The sequence below is a fragment of the Opisthocomus hoazin genome, chromosome 4, assembly GCF_030867145.1.
Source record: "Opisthocomus hoazin isolate bOpiHoa1 chromosome 4, bOpiHoa1.hap1, whole genome shotgun sequence".
Lineage (NCBI taxonomy): Eukaryota > Metazoa > Chordata > Aves > Opisthocomiformes > Opisthocomidae > Opisthocomus > Opisthocomus hoazin.
In genome coordinates this window covers 48,936,282-48,943,380 of record NC_134417.1, presented here as the reverse complement: position 1 = coordinate 48,943,380, position 7,099 = coordinate 48,936,282, and positions in this window count along the sequence as shown.

The window sequence follows — 7,099 nt, the reverse complement described above, 5'->3', positions numbered from 1 at the left end:
TTGTGTTTTTGCCATGAGATGGCAAAAACTGAGGAAGGAACGTGGATTTTATGTCTTCTCATAAATGCTGAAAAACTGCCTGTCTTTGAGTTCCTGCAAGGCACAGAATATTGTAATAATTATACAAGTATCTTTTCTACATAAACACAAGATTATAGGAAATTAGATCTTAGCCCTTGCTTTGACACTTGACTTGGGGAGTGAGGAGAAGTAGGGAGCAAATTTTAGAATGAGGGATAAATTACAGATAATCACGAAAATAGTAGATGGGGCGTTATTAGTGTACAGTCTCCAGGAGTATATATGAATGAGGAATCTGTTCTGTGTATTGGAAACAGAACTGTTATCATTGTATAAATAATTTATGCAATTTAGTGGTGAGCTTTTAATTTCCAATACCTGTGTGTTGTTCAAGAGTTATGAAGCCTGTATCTCTCATACAAATCCCAAAGTGACAGAGGCACTGCAGAGTTCAGAGCAGAGCTTCCAGAAGCTTAAACAATGTCAAACTTCACTGATGCCCTTTCCAGTCATGTGGATCCTGCTAGCTTTGCTTCTGGATACAAGTCAAATATAGCTGCCTGTAGAAGTAATGCAGAAATACATTACCAGTGTTTGGTTTTAATTCTCCCTGTGACCTGGACAGCTTTTGAACAAATTTGGAAGCCTAATTAAAATAATGTATTGAAAGCTGTCACTAGATTTGAACACAGAGTGAGGAGGTAGTGACTCTTTTGATTTTTTTTTTTTAAAAAAAAAGGCAAGCTGGGAACCAGAGTGAAAAATAAAATCCTCTCTTTATTTGATGGTTCCCAGGGGTTAAAATGAGCACACAGTGGAAATGTTTGGAGAAGTCTCTGTTTTCCATTCCTCCTTCTTGCGCATTGCGAACTCTGTTTTATGAGAACTGCAGGTAATATTGGCTCTAGGAAACAAATGGCTGACAGTTTTCCAAGCTAGCAACAGAGTATCCCTTACACTGCTGCTGGCTGGTGAAGACCAAAGGCTTTTTAGCAGTTCTCAGAGATAGCATGGTTTGATTAGAATCAGCACAGAGTATGGCATTCCGTGCTTATCTACAACACGCATCTGTTTTAAGATTACAGTACTTTCTATAGAGCTGCAAAAAATGTGTTGATTTGTTGCAAGTTAAAGGGAGATAGAGCTCACAGTGTGCTCACGCAGGATAGTGCTCCCTCTAAAGCCAAAAGCAAAGCTTGCTGTGACTTCATATATGTGAAGGATTCATTCTCAGCTTCAGAAACAAATATAATGAAAAGACAAGAGAGAGAATATAAGCACTGTGTAATAGCCAAGACCTGAATCAAGTCACTGAGGACAAAGAGTCAGCCTCTGACCCCATCCAGCCTGCAGATAAGCAATTCTTACTTCGGTGAAAGCCAACAGAGCCTTTTCCCATGCCACCCCTTTTGAGGAAAAGGAACTGTGGAGGTTGGTGTGAAGGGAAACCACGCACATGATGCGGTTTGTTTGGCTGTGAGAGAATGTACACATGTTAAGGTGACCCACAACCACCAACTTCTTGAGATTATTTCTCAGCTGTGTCTGTGTATTCATACTTTTCTTCTGAAACAGGGATTTTTATTTAATGTCATCAGCATAATATATGCAGAAACATGCACAGGCACAATTTACTATATGCTGAGGAAGGAAATGCTCACTTTGTACTCTGTAATATCCAAGATCAACAATCATCTACTGCAGTTATAAATACCAATTAAGATTTTCCAGTGTCTGATACTAGCTAGGACCTTCCATGCTTACCTTTCTACTGACATATTGCAATGCAATTTGTGCTTCTCTTGTGATACTGTAGCAGAGACAAAGCTTTGAATGGTCTAAAATTAATCTCAACAAAAAGGTTATTAATTTTTTTATTATTCTTAAAACCCCAGGTTAAATTTAATAGCAACTAAGAGTCTGGTGATTAATCTGTGTTATTCCTTTCAAAATAAACACTGTTATAGTTCCATATCCCATCAGCTCAGTATTTTAGATTTCCAGTTTTGCAATCTTGAGCACCAAGACGACAACTGGGAGTGCAGGCAAAAATTTTCAGAGAAATTGTGTTCACCTCTTGGAGGGTTGTAGGAATATTGGAGGGATTTATTAGTGCCTTTTAATCAATGCAGAAATAATCATCTTAGTGTGATCCAGTTTGATTATGTGGATTTGTATACTTGTGCGATTTGAGAATATAAGCAGAGATGTTTTTGTAGGAGGTAATGGTAAGCAGTAATGCACACTTTCTTAAGAGGCTGTGTCATTTACATGGATCAGTTTCAGTGCAATTAGTTTAAATAGGAAGGTGACAGCAAATACTACCTGCCATTTGTAGTATATTACATAAATAGGCATAGTACAGAGCTAACAGAAATGAAATCTCCCATATTTTCCTTTCTTCAGTCTTAATGCCTAAAGATATTGAAAGCAAAATCCTCCCAAAAATGCATTGTAACCTTTTTCCCATTCACAGCTGAGTAATTTGTTCTTCTCCCAGCCAGGCCTAGAAGAGCTACCTAGTTACGTGTTATTTATCTCTTGGAGTGAATTCCATGTGAGCATTAAGACCCTCTTGTCTTTTTCGGCTTGTGACTGAGGTCTGTGAAGACTGATCTAACTTGTTGGTAGCTTGGTAGGGTGCTGCTGAGCAATGTCACACCCAGGAACTCCCTTTGTTGTGATTCCCCTTTGGTTGCAGTTGGGAGTGATAGCTGCTCCTCAGGTTTCAAAACCTCCAATATGGGAAGTCTGGCTTCCCGTGGTGAAAAGTGAGTGAATGAGGATGAAGACAGCTATAGTTGACGGTAGACACAAATAATGTGGCTTTTCTTGTGATTGTGGCCCTAGTCATGGTTTCCAAAATACCTGACACAGAATAAGTATCCTCTTTATTTTCCTCTGCAGCAAACAAGACCTTATTTCCTCCATAATTTATAGAAAGGAACATAATTGAGAGAGATGAACATATTTATTGCCTGAAGTAACACAAATTTTGGGAAAAAATGTTATGAATAACATTCCTTTATTACTTTCTTGACTGAAATCTACAGAAGAAAATACCTTGACCTTGTTCAGGCTTGAAAAATAGCAGGTGCTCTTACTGAGGCTGCCACAAATGTTCTGTGAGTCTTGCATGTTATGATAAAGCAGTACAGATGCGAGGAAAGCAGATCATGTCCATCAGGAGGATGACAGAAAAGGAAAGGGGCCTTCCCACAATTTAGTTCAGTATTTGGTTCCTTGAGGCTTGTTTCATTTGAATTTGGGGGTTCCACAGTCCTCCTGATGTCTGTCATGACTAATTGCATAATCTAAAGTTTTAAGCCACTTAGTATACGGAATGGCAAAGCTCTTACAAAAGGATGACCAGCAACATATAAAACCCTTCATCATTACATTGCTTGAATCAAAACCACTTGCATGTAAGCATTAGCTGGATAATACAACAAATTGCTGCTCTCTAAGTGTGAAACCAGCCCTAGGAAATCTTGCACTGTTATGAAATTTTGTGATTTATATTGGCTATTAAGAAATATTAAAAATCCCCAACGATGCAAAAGTGCATTGTAGCTGGAGGGGATCTGGAGATGCTCATATTGTGAAGTGATTCTTTATAAGAACAGCTCTTCTTTACTTGACAGCTGCATTATTCACTCTGATATGCTTCCAAAATATTTCAAGTTGTGGATTAGTTGCACTGTTTTAATTACTAAATGCAGGCTTTTTTAAGCAACCATGCTTCTAATGCCTGAGGAATTTGCCCGATGCTCTTGTAAATGTGAAGTCTTTGTTAGTGATAGGCATTTGAAGAATAGCTCAGTAGTCTGAGGGCTAAATAATATCCATATAAAACAAAGATATATTTTCATTTTTCTAGTCCTGCATATGAAAAAATGCTGATCTGCCATAAACTCTGTAGCCTTCTGCCATTTTTCTAACCCTTGGGGAATGCAGTACAGAATGGACACTTGTTCAGTGACTAAAACTTCTTGTCAACCTCACAAAGACTTGGCTTCCCAACCTGATGAAAACATTCTTAGGAGTTTATATATAGCACTGATTCTTTGAGCAGTATTGTTTGTTGACAATAATATTGTTTTAGTTTCTCAAAAGCTCTCTTTACAGGAGTAGTTGAATAGTAGCAGACTAAATGCCACAGTACAGTCCTATGTGTTGTACCACTTTCTTCTGCACCCGTGGACATAGAAGATGCAGGTGTTGGTTTCTCTCACCAAATGTATACTGTTTCATAATAACCATGGGCATAAAAGTATTACTGCATGAAATACACCTTCAGAAAATGTGAATACAGCTTCATGATTTGTAAAATAGAACAAAAACAGTGATTTTTGGATCAAATTCCCAGATGATATCAATTAATTCATATTTGTTGAAGTCTTTCTTTTGTCATATGCCACCATATGGTTTAAGAGAAACAGTTTGGCATAGTCATTTTATCCTCGCTCAGGATTCATCTACCTAGAGAATTTGACATCTTTTTCAGTGATATGAAGTCAATACAGAAGTTGAGCACTTTTTCCCCCACCCCATCAGGGTACTCTCATTTAAAAGTGGACTTCTTTTCACTGTAGTTTACACGATACATTATTTGAAGTGCTTTTAAGGATTTTTTTTTTTTTCTACTTCAGACATTAAGCCTAAGCTTCCAGAATGCCTCTGGGTAGATAAGTGAAGAGAGTTCTTGACTTGCACAAGCATTTTAACTGCATATTTGCTTGGTATGTGTTTGTGGTGACATAACTCATTCACACAATAGTAATTCATAAATGAGGAGGTCTGTAGGTTTCTAATTTACTGTTTAGCACCCATTCTTGTAAAGCTGCCATTTTGCTTACCCACAGTTGTGAGAAAACCCTATTCTCCCCACCTCAGTTTTACATTATGCTCACAGACATAGTATAACCTCATGTAACAGATACAGTCCCTTGTGACATGTTATAATACAGTAGGCCAGCTGGTAAAAGTGGAATGATGCAGAAACATCAGTAACTGTTGATGTCGAGATAAGACTGATGTGAATGTTGTGCTCTGGCCGAATCCCAAATTAGAGCAGAAAACACAATCAGCTGAGGTAGGTATGGTTTGAAGCAGCACTCAAAATGATAGCATCCTGTAGCAATGTGCAAAATGCTCACTAACTTTCAGAGGAACTGAGGATTCTCAGCATCTCTGAAGAAGGCCCCTTCCTGAAGAATAATTCAGGGTGAAGTCAGAATACATGAGAAAAGCTACTTTGCAGAAATGCCTCAGCAAGAACAGTGGTGCAGTTTACACCAGTCTGTCATACCTTCTCAGAAATCAAATTATGTTAAAACCCAGGCTCCTGAGGATGTGGGCACATTTTTACAGCATTGCTCCAGGAATGTTCAGCCAAATCATATTGATAAAAAACATGAGTTTTGCTTGCTTGATTGTGCTGAAAGATACAGGCTGTGCACTGGCTGAAAATCACTGTAAGATGCTTATCACGCTTGACCTCTTGGGAACAGAGCTATACTTGTATGTACAGCTGGTCAAAATTCCTTTTTTTATAAATGTTGTCTTGAGCACAAAAATATTGGAGTTTCTTGTCCAGAATATTCTTGAAAGGAGAAGGGGAAAGTTCATTATCTAAAAGAAATGTTTTAAGAAAACTTTTTAAGAAAGAGCCATGCTCCAGAAAAAGCAGATTTCCTGTGTCCCCCCTTGTCCTGTCCCGCCCCCCCCCCCCCCCCCCCCCCCCCATTTGCAAACATTTCTGGTTGACTAAATTAACTTTTTGTCTTTGCTCTTGCTTCTTTATGGTGTTCTGACCTGGAACACACCAAGCTCCTTGCCTAGCCTAGTGATAGTGTTGCCAGCATTGGGAGTTAGAGCAGACCACTGGGGACTGTAGCTTCTGCTATTTTTCACTTGGTGTTTAGAAACAACCCTGAGACCTAGAATGGCTGAACTTTTACTGGGTCTTTGGCCCCGCTCCCGTGCTAGTCTTCTAAGTGGTTTCACATACAAGTTTAGCATCAATCATGCATTACGGAAAATTCTGTAAGAGGCTACTGAGATCCTCTTTCATTGTTGAAAACGTTCAAAATCTGACCCACAAAGTTTGATGGTACGAGTAAGAGTGAGCTCAGGAATGTTACTTGGTGTTTAGAAGTTTTTTCACTGAGTTCAACAAATACAGGTTCTGTCTCTTTAACACTCATTTTGCTCATACTACCGAAAGTTAGATAGTTTCTAATTTGGTACCAAATTGATCTTGTCAGTGGAAATAACCAAGTGCTTAACATGTTCAAATAGGCTTTAGCTTCCAGAGATAAAAATTTGTAAGCATTACAAAAATAAAACTGTCAGCTGTGGAATATCCAAAGCGTAACTTACTGATGTAAATGGTATCTGTCACCTTCCTCCATTTCCAAATGGAATCAGACTGCCAGCAAAGGGCAGAAATATCTTAAAAAGGGATACTGGAATGGATGTTTTTTTCAGATGGAAGAGACATAAGAATGGCCAGGCACCAAAGCTGCGTTCTCGTGGCCAAGGGGAGGGGAGAATACAAAGAAACCTTAGGGAAAAGAGCAGTCTCCAATTAGTGTCTAGTTTACCAGAGAAAACCTTTTTAGATGCTCTTGTTACTAGAATGGGGGAAATAAATGAGAGTTTTGAAATGAATATAGACCAGCTTCAGAAAGTTTCACCTGATGATGCTGAGATAAGTGAGCATACCTGGAAGAACCTAGCAAGCCTATGTTTCAATAGAAAATACCTATTTAATTTTGAGGAACTAATTATTCACTTTGATTTACCAAAACTGTGTAGTTATTCAGCTCTGCAGTCAGTGGTGAGATAAGGTTGACTTAGTGTCATGCTAGAGAAGAAAACTGGCTTTCACCACAGACAGTCGGTGTGATCCTGAACATGATGTGTCTCTGTTCATGTTGGTGATAACCAAGTAAGTTGTTCTCGATCAGTTCTGCAGGAACTAAGAAAGGACAAGGAGAAAGTAGATGGAGATGTCAAATGACAAAATTATGAAGATGACCTTAAGCATCCATGTATTATTTTCTTTCCCTGT